This window comes from Colobus angolensis, unplaced genomic scaffold (assembly GCF_000951035.1).
Source record: "Colobus angolensis palliatus isolate OR3802 unplaced genomic scaffold, Cang.pa_1.0 Scaffold99, whole genome shotgun sequence".
Taxonomy (NCBI): domain Eukaryota; kingdom Metazoa; phylum Chordata; class Mammalia; order Primates; family Cercopithecidae; genus Colobus; species Colobus angolensis.
Genome location: NW_012123931.1, coordinates 4,599,484 through 4,612,038, shown reverse-complemented (window position 1 = coordinate 4,612,038; position 12,555 = coordinate 4,599,484).

The following is a 12,555-nucleotide window of genomic DNA, read 5'->3' as shown; positions in this document are numbered from 1 at the left end:
GCTGTCAGGGAAGGGGCCGGCCCGCCGCGCCGGGAGGGAGCTTTTAAAGCGACACACACGCCTCCCAACCCCGAGGGCCAAGCGCGCGAGCCTGACTGGGGGGTCTCGCTACCCGGGCAAGGGGGAAGGGTCTCGCTGGCGGGGCTGGAGCCGGACTGACTGGACCCCACGCCGGCTGACCTGAGGCACGGAGGGGCAGCGTTCTGGGTACTTTGTTCCTTTCCCACCTCTCCAGACACCCCCATTGCCCCCCTCCCCTACTGCGCTGTCCCCAAGCTTCCCTTTTGGTCACATTTCCCGCATCCAGACCCTCCCTTCTACCCCCCACATAACCCACCCCCCGACCTTGCCTGAAATCACGTTAATTCAGAAAATAGAATACTGCCAATCTTTCCTGAGCACCTACTCTGTGCCAAGCTCTGGGTCGGCAGGGCTGGGGGTTGGAGGCTGTCTTGGACACCCATCGTTTCCTTCAGCTATTCAGCCATTGACTCATGTATTAGAGACCTTCTGTGCATCAGGTTCCATGCTAGGCTCCGGGGCCACCGGAGCATTTCAGGAAGCTCACTGGCTCAGGGACACTCCTGAGTCACAACAGAGGCAAATTCTGGAAGCAATGTTAACAGGGGGTAGGGAAATGTGGGTGGGGGGGTGCAGTTCAGGCCAGGGCCTGGCAGGTTCTGCCAGGTAGGCAACCCCCGAGCTGAATCTCAAAGGAGGAGTAGGAGTGACTGTCAGTGTGTGTGGGGGGGTGGGGATCAGCATTCCAGGCAAGGAGGAGGGTGGGAGCACAGGCTCAGGAGCAGAAATGGGAGGAGGGGAGTTTAAGTCAACTGTGGCCTTTTAGATACCATTTTGACTGCAGACCACAGAGAGACTCAGGGACCATGGTTAGGAGCTTAGATTTTATCCAGGGGCAGAGGGAGCTATGATATGGGGAGGAACCTGGGCCTGCCTGCCTTCTCAGGAAATCCCTCTGGGGCATTGTGGGTGGGTTTGAGGAGGTGCCACCGAGACAGAGCAGTTAGGAGGCTGTTACAAGGCTGGCCAGAAGACAGTGGAGTCTATGAATCTATGCTCATGAGAGAGGCTGGGGCTTGAGAGTAACTTTGTGTTTGTTTTTTTGAACCATCATTAGAGGGGGTGAGATGAACAGGGACACTGTGTAGAAGTAACAAAAGCAGTGGTTCCTGGCTGGAACCTCGGAAAAGAGCCCATGAGTGAGAGGGAGAAGGAGTGGTTAGGAAGATAGGAGAAGAACCAGAAAGTGGAGAGTTATGTAGGTCCAGTAGGAGGAGTTTGGGAGAAGCAAGTACTCGTCAGTGTGTCGAAGGCGACAGGGAGTGGCTGTGAGAGAAGGAACAGAAAGTGTCTATTTGTCTTGGTACTCAGGAGACCACTGGTGACATGGCAGGGGCAGTTGGTTTTGGCGGGTAGAAGGTGACAGGAACCAAACTGGTGGGCATCGAGGACTATGCCCAATGGTAAGGAACAGGAGTGAGTACAGATGATATTTTCAAAAATTCAAGTGACAGGGAAGTAGAGATCTTGAACTAGAGGCAGAGGAGGGGTCAAGGAAGGTGGGGCTAGATGGTGGTTTGAGGCTGGCCCGTGGGGGGCTTGAATTCCAGAGACAGTGATGGTATTGTGGGTGCTAATGATGTTCCTTGGTCTCTGAGTTATCTCAGAGGTGTATTCACAGGGGGCTGCTGGAGAAACTGACTCCTACTTCCTTGAGATTCAGCCCAGGAGTTGCCTTTGGAGAACCAGTAGCTGTGAGGGTGGGAATCCGGCTGCCCTGGGTTGGGGAGAGGTTCTCCTGAGGGGGTGGATCCAGAGGGCCCACCAATCACTTAAAAAAAAATTGTAGCAAAATACACGTAACATAAAATCTACCATCTTAACCATTCGTAAGTACATAATTCAGTGGCACTAAGTACATTCACATTATTGTGCAACCATCACCACCACCCATCTCCAGAACCTTTTGATCATGCCAAACTGAAACTCTGTGATTAAGAGCTGATAGCAGCCACTATCTATGGAGCACCTACCAGGCACCAGGCACTGGGCCAGGTACTTCCACATGCATTATCTTATTCTGTCTCACAGTGACTCTCCATCACCCCTCCCCCCATTAGTCCCTGGCAACCACCATTCTACCTTCTGTCTCTGTGACTCTGACTACTCTAGGTGCCTCATATCAGTGGAATCACACAGGCTCACCAATCACTTTTGTGGAAGTAGTGATGCTAAGGAACAGCCGAGACCAAAAATGGGCTGAGCCTGAAAAAAATGTTTCTAGTCTTAGGTCCAGGGAATCATCTGCCCTCATTTGGGATGAGGGAGTCGTGTTTGAACTGGTAAGGTTAGGAGACAGTGAGCTTGATTGGAGAGGGTGGACTGTGACTGCTTAATACATAATTGATCTCGGGTCTCATTAATAGAAGCGCGGTGTTTTGAAAAAGGGAGGTAACATTTCTTTTGTCATTTGTGTGGATCAAGCCATGCCTAGCACGTCAATTCATTGGCTGTGTCCATAGGAGGACAGCCAGGTAGAAAAGGGGAGGCGACTGGTGTATATGTTCTGTGGAGGATGGTAGGGCTGGTCAGGGCAGGTTAGAGAAGAGGAGACTCAGGAGAAGGGGTCTCTGATTGTAAATCTCCAAAGACCTGCTGCAGGCGAGAGGGAATAGATAGTATCTGGGTGGTGCTCAGTCCTGCCTTCCTTAGTGTTTGGGGATTGATCCATCCTTTCTTCCACCCAACCTCCCTGGCCACCTGCCTAGATGTCCCATCCTTTAGATCTCTGCTTATTCACCCCCAACTCCCACCCTCTAGGCAGCCTTCCCTAGTGCTTTAGTCTACAGAAATAAATGGAAGCACTTTTTTTTTGCCCTTAACCAAATGCTTCCCAGGGCATTCATTTACTGTGCTAGCTGTGTGACCTTGAGCAAGTCACTTAACCTCTCTGAGCAAGGATGGGCGCCCATAAACATTTTAATTCTTTATTGAATTGGGTCTCTTGTCAAAAAAAGAGTCGGGGGGATATATTTCACTGTCTCTCTGATTCAGAAAAATCAGGACAATAATAGTATCTATTTTCCAGGGTCATTGTGAGCATGGAATAAAATAATGCATGTGGAAGTACTTGGCCCAGTGCCTGGCACCTGGTAGGTGCTCCATAAATGGTAACTGCTGCTATCAGCTCTTATTCATGGCTTCATGTCTGTAAGCCTTATTTCCTTGTGAGTCTGTGAACTCCTCATGATGCGTCTGTGTGTGTCTGCCCATCTCTCACATGGACCACTGAAGTAGACAGTAGACAGTGATTTTTGCCTCTCTGCCTGTTTTCCACCATCCAGTTCTAGCATTCCTTTTCTTGGGGAAACCCCCTGCTGTCATCACATAATCCTAGTGGGTTGTCAGTTAAAGTGCCCACTACTCCGAGCCATCCCTATCCCTCTGCCACTAAGTAGGCATGTGACCCAGACTGCACCAACCATGGAACCCCATCCTCCAGCAACAGTGATTGGTCCAAGGGGTGGGCACATAACCTAAGCAGGACCAATCAGATTCTTTCCCTGGGATTGATATGTGGATGCCGGGAGGAAGAACCCCTCTTCCTAGTGGGGTGCAAAACTGTATGCTATGGCCCAAACCTGCTGACAAGCCATCTTTCCCACTCAATCTAGAAAGCTGAGCAAGGCAGCAGAGAGGAGAGGAATTTAGAGAGCATGCTAGCAGCATTGAGTCCCCATTTTGGTTCTCATGGCCTTCACCCCTGCAGTTCTTTCAGTCCTGTGAGCTGCAACAACATCCTACCCATCTATCAGAGCCAATCAATTCCTCATATTGCTCCAGCTCGTTTGGTGGGGTCTCTGTCTCGTGTAACCAATCGGAGCCTGACAGATGCACTCGGGAAATACTAAATGAGCTGACTAAATGATTGACTGAGTAATTGGGTTCCCAGATGGGGTAAGATGTCTCCACATCCTGAAGCCAAAGGGTTGGGACCTGCTGCCCTGTGGCCATGGAGGGGAAGTGGGGGCATTTGGGAGATTATTACATCAGGCTAACTTGGATTTGGGCCCCAGCTTTGCCATTTGCTAGCTGTGTGATCTCAGGCAAGTTACTTGCCCTCTCTGAACTTGAGATCCTTTGTCTATAAAATAGGCAAAGTAATAGTGACTGCCTAGGGTTGCTTTGAGGATGGAATGAGATAAGGAGCAAAAAGCACCAAGCCCAGTGCCTGGGGTGTGGGGGTGAGGGAGCAGGAGTTGGAAGAATGGTAAGAAATGGTAACTGTTTTTACTTAGTCTGCAATCTACTCTCTCTCATAGCGCAGGACTGAGATTGGCATGCAGCTCAGGAGAGAACGAGGATTCAATCTGCAAGCTGGATTCTCAGAAGCAATGGATCCTGGCACCAAAGGAAGCAGTGCCAGGGTGACAGTGGGCATGTTTGGGCTTCAAACAGATAATAGAGACAGTAGAGAGGCTAAGAGTAGGCAGTAGAGTTGGAATGATAGGGCTTCAGTGCCAGCTTTTCCATTAACCATGTGACTCATTTAATCTTCCCAAACCTGTTTCCCCTTCTGTAAATACCTTCCTGGTAGCTGTCTTGAGGACTAAATAAAACAGTCCGTGTATCATGTTCAGCACAGAGCTTAGTAGGCGTTTGATAAATATTACCTATTATTATTATTGCTATTGGGGGCTAAGGGAAATTTTCTAAACACAAAGGCTGGGATAAGTGGATAGCATCAGAGGCAAACTTTTCATGAGAAAGTCCCCAAATAAAGGAGTTATACAGAATCATACCTGAATCGCCAAGGAAAGGCCATTTCAGAATGACACGGTGACGTATCTCCTTCTGTGGCTGGACAGTGGTCGGGTTCACACTGGGAAAGCCATGTCTGAGGACATTTCTGTCATCTTGCTGCCCACAATAATCTCCCCAGCTGAGTCAAGTTTCTCAAGAGTTTTCTACACTGACTCCTTCCACTTCCTCACTTCCCACTCACTCTTCAAACCTTGTAACCCGTGCCTGCTGTCACTGCATTGCTGGAATAACCCTCACTGTGCAGGACATTATCCTTGCTAAGACAAGCAGACACTTTTCTTCCCCTATCCAAGGCAGCGACCTTGTGGGACCTGACCCTGCTGAGCTTGTCTTACTTCTGGGTCCCCTCTCCTGTGTGGTCTCATGTCTCCTTTCTCTCCTGATTGCCTTACTGCCTCTCTGGCTGCTGCTTCTCAGTTGGCTTCAAGTGTTCATCTTCTTTCTCTGGCCCCTTATAAGTTGAGTCCTCAGGGCTGGGCATGGTGGCTCATGGCTGTAATCCCAGCACTTTGGGAGGCTGAGCAGGGTGGATCATGGGGTCAAGAGATCGAGACCAGCCTGGCCAACGTGGTGAAACCCCATCTCTACTAAAAATACAAAAACTTAGCTGGGCATGGTGGTGCATGCCTGTAGTCCCAGCTACTCAGGAGACTGAGGCAGGAGAATCACTTGAACCCGGGAGGTGGAGGTTGCAGTGAGCCGAGATTGCACCACTGAATTCCAGCCTGGCGACAGAGTGAGACTCCGTCTTGAAAAAGACAAAAAAATGCTGAGTCCTCAGGATTCTTGTCTAGACTCTCTTCTGACTCTATACACCTTCCCTAAGGGAGCTCTTCCACAGCCCTCAAAATTTTTTGACTTCCAATTCACTGTCTCCAGAGGAGACCTTTCCAAAGCTTCAGATCATATTGCCACTTGCCTACTGGACATTTCCATTAGGTTGTCTTGCAGGCACCTCAAACTCAGCATGACCAAGTTGGAACCCATTACCTTTCCTCCAAATGTACCCCCTTTTGTCTACCTAATTTCAGAGAATGTCAACGCTCTCCACCCCTCCATGCACGCCACAAACTTGTGATAGCACTAGAGCCAGAGTCAGAGCCACCCTAGAGCCAGGGCTCTTCCACATTTCTTCAGTTACTAAGTCCTGTTGCTTCCACCCACTTTATCTCCCTGTTGATAGCCAGGCTCTTATTGCACCCATGAGCCCCTGTATTAGCCAGCAGCCTCCTGATGGATCTGCTAACATTCACACTTACCCTATAAAGTCTGCTGTTGCTGTTGCTGGTACCAGCCTTCTGATCTACCCACTTAGGATCATCCACAGCTCTCTGTCTCTATGAGGAAGTCCAGTCTCCCTAGTTTGGAGTCCACATCTTTCCAGGAACCTGCCCTTGTCTAGCTTTCCAACCTCATCTCTTTTTATTGCCTCTCGCTCTCTGTGCCTCTGCCATGCTGAGCTGCTTTCAGCTTTTTCCTCGCTACTGCCTTATACCTGCTCTCCTCTTTGCCTGGAATGCTTCTGTCCTCTCTCTTCTTGAGACCAACCCCCTAGACCCTCCTGAAATATTCTTCCAGTGTGTGAGATCCCTCCTCTGCACCACCCCAGAGCCCTCGTCCACCACAAGTACAGTGCTTGCCACACTTCCTTGCCATGGTGAATCCAGCTCTCTTCCACAGACCACATGCTGCTGGAGAGCACCTCCATGCCCTTGATAGCCAGTACAGCCAGTCAAAGTCAGTTCCCAAGGTGTGTTTTGTAAATATTGAATGACTCTCTCAAATAATTATTTATTTTACATCTTTGGTAAACGCACTATTTTAAAGACGACCCTAAGATGGAAAAAACTGGAAGGAAGGGGCATGGCACATAGCTCAGAAGTCCCCCCAAAAAGTACCCTGAACCTTAATGGCCTTCCCCAGACCTTTAACACTCCAACATCACTTTCTCCAGGGAAGACCTGTATGCAAAGCCCTGCTGTGTGACTTAGACCAAGCATATGCACTCTCTGTGCCTCTGCTTCTTCTTCTGAAAATGGGATGTCGGGGCATTATGGGAAGACAATATTCTGCAGAGTACTTTCAAAGAATCTTCAGTTAGCCTGCCACGGCATGGAAGAAGTATGCTGTTATCATTTCTGCCTGCCTTCTGGGGAATTTAGGCTGCCCATTAGCCTACTCCCCATTCTCTTATCCTTAAATATCTCTCTCTCACTTATTCTCTCTCTCTCTCTCTGTCTCTCCTGATTCCTTCCCATCAGCATTTAAACTGGCTTTCTAAATTCTTTCGTCTTACAAGTAAGATCCCACTTCCCTCTCCAAGTACTGTCTCGTCTTTCCTCTTTCCACAGCCAAACTCACGCCAAGAGTTGTCCCCATTCCCTGCCTCTCCTTCCCTGGCTCTCACTCATCCCTCTTCCTTGCAATCTGGCATCCGCCTCCACCACTCCCCTGAAAAGTCTTTAAATGCTAAACACACCCGTGACCTCTAAGATGCTCAATCCACAGGACACGTTTGAGCCCTGATCTGACTTGTCTTCTCACCGCATTTGGACAGTCAGCCGCCTGTCCTCTCTCGGCCTCAGGGATGCCCAGCCTTCCTTGATTTCTGCAGGCTGCATGTTCACGGCTGGCTCTCAGCTTCCTCTGCCCACTTTCCACACTGCCCGACTTTGGATGCTGGAGTTGCTCAAGGCTCAGTTCTGGGTCCTTTGCTTTCTCATGTCTCTCTCTGCCTCCTCAGTTGTATATCCTTCTCTGCTGATTGCAGTTACTACCAATATGGCCACAAATCCCAAATCCACATCTCCAGCTCAGATTCTCCAATTCCAGACTCATGGATCCATCTTCATGTCTTCTGAGAAGCTCAGATTCAAAACTGACCTCAGGATAAACTCTTTGCATGGTCTAAATGTGATGTCTCTCAAATATTCATGTGTTGGGACCTAATCCCCAATGTAATGGTATTAAGAGATGGGGCCTTTGGGAAGTGATTAAATCGTGAGGGCTCCACCCTCACAAATGGGATTAGTGCCCTTGGGAGCTGCCTTGCCCCTTTCAGCACGTGAGGATGCAGAAGGTACCATCTGTGGGAAACAGGCCCTCACTAGACACTGAATCTGCTGGCATCTTGATCTTGAATTTCCAGCCTCCAGAACTGTGAGCAATTAATTTCTTTTGTTTATAAATTACCCAGGCTAAGGTATTTTGTTGTAGCAACAGAAATGGACTAAGACACTCTTCTTTCCCATGTTCCCTACCTCAGTCACTCTTACCAGAACTCTGCAAGTCTTCCTTTATACCTTCCTCCCCTCTCTCCTGCCTCAAATCCACTTCCATTTGCTAATTCTCCTCCCGAAGATCCCTCCTGTCTCAATTCTCTGCTGCCACCACCTTTGTCTGAGGCACCTGCATCTCAACCAGACAATGAAACCCCCAGCCCCCACCATGTGCTCTCCGGTCCTCTTCCGTATATTCTTCCCGTAGGAGCACAGTATTCTTGCAAAATTTGGAGTGTGACAGTCTAACATATCATTCTCCTGCTCCAAACCTCTCATGATTTCACATCTTCCAAGCCCCAAGTTCTCACTACGTTCACAAGGCCCTGAGGTCTGGCTCCTGTGGCTCTCTCCTGTGCCCCTCTCTCCTCACTTTCATTGCTGTCTGCCCTTCAGTCACTCCAGCCTGCCTTCACTGCCTTGGATGTGCACACTTTTTGCCTCTTGACTCTTTTTTTCCCCACGTGCTGTTTCCTCTGCCTGGGGCACTCTTGCTCCTTCTTCACCTAGCTAACTTCCACTCACCCTCGAAGACTTGACTTAAATTTCAAGCCTCCAGAAAGCCATCCCCCAGGGAGATGTCCTCCTACCCGTTATTTGTCATGGTGCAACACTTGCATTCCCTGCTAGAATGTATATCCCTTGAAGTGACTCCAATATGAAGTGACTACAGTACAGTTGCTCAATGAATACAACTGATGAAGTTCAGGGTAGTTAAACAACTTGCTTGAGGTCGCACAGCTCATTAGCAGCAGGTCTCATCTTAAACCCTTTTAGACTAGTTTTCGTGCCTCTGCCATGGGCCACCACCACACACAGATTCTTCTTATCAAAACAGTAATCACACTTTATTGTAGCTGTGTGTTCAATGGCCCGTCTTCCCCACTAAGCCATAAGCTTCTAAAGCAGAGCCCATGCTGTCTTGTTTATTCTTGTGTCCCTCACTTTTAGCTGTGCATCTGGAGTGTGCTGGGGATGGAGAACTATGAATGCTTGTTGATGGACTCTCTGGTGATGAATCCCCAAGATTTGTTTCCAGGTCTGACTTCCTACCAACCACCAATCTTATTCCTTAGCCCAGCTATGGATTGTGTTTTTTTTTGAAGTTTCATTCAAAGTTAACTCTTTGGAAGTAACTTTTACTAAAAAAAAGAACAAATCAGTGAATAATGGAGGGAAGCACACAGGAAATAAGACAAAAAGCATAAAATACAGGATGCTAGAAATGATTGAGGCACAGAAGTTCAGCTCCATATAGAATCTGTGCCAAGGCTGGGTGCAGTGGCTCATGCCTGTAATTCCAGCACTCTGGGAGGCCAAGGCGGATGGATCATCTGTGGTCAGGAGTTCAAGACCAGCCTGGCCAAGATGGTGAAACTCATCTCTACTAAAAATACAAAAATTATCCAAATGTGGTGGCGGGCCCCTGTAATCCCAGCTACTCAGGAGGCTGAGGCAGGAGAACCCTTGAACCTGGGAGCGGGAGGTTGCCGTGAGCCGAGATTGCACCACACCACTGCACTCCAACCTGGGTGACAAGAGCGAGACTCCATCTAAAAAAAAAAAAAAAGAATCTGTGCCAAGTTGTCCACAAGTCACTGTCCCCCCGACCCAATTCTGCCTTTTTGGTTCCTGAACCAATCTCCCTCCCCCAACTCCCAACGCTCCTACCCCATTCTCTGGGCTCAGTCCTGGTTAGGGGATACTTCTCACCCTTTGCAAGGCTTCCTTGGGCAAACTCACTTCCTATTCATGCCCTAGTTGGCAAATCTGGGAAAACACTTCTAAAAGGCTTGGGGTCTGTCTTTGTTTTGTGTTGCTATAACAGAATACCACAGACTGGATAATGTATTTTAAAAAGAAACTTATTTTTCACACTTCTGGAGGCTGGGAAGTCCAATACCAAGGTGCCAGTATCTGTTGAGTCCTTCTTGCTGCATCATCCCATGGTGGAAAGCAAGAGGTTGAAAGAGGCCAAGAGAGATTGAACTTGAAGCCTCAAGCCCTTATATAATAAGCATGAATCCATTTATGAGGGCAGAGCCCTCATGACCTAAACACCTCTCATTAGTCCCCATTTCCCAACCCTGTTGCACTGGGGACTGAATTTCTAAGACATGCTTTCTGGGGGACACATGTAAACCACAGCACAGTCCCATCAATGATGGGGAAACAAAGACCCAGTGAGAGTGAGAAATGGACAATGGAGTTCTGTGTTTATCCCACAGACATGGGTTAAGCCTGTCTGCACTTTCCCCCAGAGAGCTATATGACCTTGGCTGGGCTATTTACACCCCTCTGGATATGGAAGGAAAGGAGCAGAGGGCTCAAGGCCGGACTGCTGGGGAGTGAGGGTGGTGGCGGCTGAACTGACTGGGAAGGAAGCCGGCAAGACTGAGGCTGAAGTCAGGAGGAAGGGTGGGACAAGGGGGCCAGGGCTGGACAAGAACAGCAGGTTCTTGTCAAACACACAATTTAATTCTGAGGCTGTATTCCTTGTGCCTGGGAGATTTTCAGCTTGCAATAGTGTCATTTACAGATGGATTTACAGCGGCGAATTACAAGTTTGTAAGCAACAGCTTCTCTGACGCCTTGAAGAAAAAAAAGCCTTATCCCTCTGCAAATTATAAATTCATAACTAACAGTGTTATCCAACTGAATACAAAACAAATTCATTACCAGTTACATTATTCCATTGAATACCAAGTGAATGAACTTCACAGGGTTTTGTGCATATCAGGGACATGTTGGGAGATGGGAATGAAAGAGCACTCCCCCAACAGTGGCCTCTCCTTTTTGTCCTTTCAGGCCCCCTCAAGCTGACCCAGGAGGTGGGCAAAACTGGACAGATGTACACTGCTTGAATTAAAAGGTCACTCACAGTTATGATGGCGATGGTGGTGATGGTGATGGTGATGGTGCTGGTGGTGTACCAAAACCAATGACCACACTGCGATTATGTGTGTGCCTCTTATATGATTATTAGGATTGCTATGGTGTCATCTTAAGACACTATCTTGTGAAGGCTTACATGCCTAAGTCCCTGTGAATGGCAGGACACCCCTGAAAAGGGGGATCACCTCCTGTCGTTCACCATGCAGGAAGATGTGGGTCCTCTGAGCTTCTCATCATAGTGAGAAGATGGGGCTACATTTAGGCATTGGAGCAGGGATTCCCTGTGTCTCCCCAGAACTTTCCTCTCTTGGGATCATGCTTCAGAGTGCTGAGACATCTAGATAGATGCTTCTGGGTGCTGGGTATCAAGACAGTGCCCACAGTGTGCAAACAGCCTGGGGTCTGTGGGAGAGGACATAGGCCACATTTTGTAGCCCAAATTCTTCACTTCCCTCTGACTTGATGATGTATTCCCCATTTGTGGTCCCTGATATTTACTATTTTTATTTTCTGTTTCTTTTAGAAAATTAGAAGATACAAATAAAACTAACAAATGTATAAGTCATCCCTAATTTTTTTTTTCCACCAGAAAGAACCACTTTGGGGTGGATCAGACCTGAAACTTGGCCCCTTTTCCAATTCTCACAGAAAAATCCTTCATTCAGAAACTCTGAGCATCCAGTAGACTGGACTGAAATTTTGGTGTGGGGGAGAAGAAGAAATGGTTCATACTGTAGTGACACAAACAACTTTAATTATTTATTTATATTTTTTGTAGAGATGGGGGTCTCATTATGTTTCCCAGGCTGGTCTCAAACTCTTGGTCTAAAGCAATTCTCCCTCCTCGGCCTCACCAGGCATTTTTCTTGGCATCTGCCCCATCTCCTCCATGCTAACTTCTTTGGCTTTCCCTTCTCCTCTGATCATCTCACCTTTCTCTTCTGTCTTCCTCAGGAGCAAAAGGAATTCCTCTCTTTGTCTCACGCTTAGTGGTTTGCAATCACCGTATATCCAGATGACCAAATTTCTTTTTTTTTTTTTTTCCCAAAGATAGTTTTCTATCTAAGAAGAATTTTGATGCCAGGTGTGAAAATATTTTCACCTTATTCATGAAGACATTTACACTTTTAGAACTAGAGGATAATTTTATAAATGCTGATATGAAACCTGCTTTTGCTCATTAACAATATAGAGTCAGCATATTTTTATGTCAATAGGTAAATCTATATTTTCTGTTTTAATGGCTGCATATTAATCCATATAGTTTCTTCAAACAATCTCTTTTTTTTTTTTTGCTATATATTTAGGCTGTTTCCAATGATTGCTATTATAACATCCACACATCATCTTTGCAAATTTATCTAATTATTGCCTTATGATAACTTCTTAGACATAAGATGTCCGAGAATACACTTTTCAAATATTTTTCTTGTATTATCCAGCTACTCTTCAGGAAGTTCGTGCCAGTTTATACTCTCATCAGTTGTTCAATATTATTGTTCCACTTACTATGAATGCTCTAGCTCTATCTCAGCTG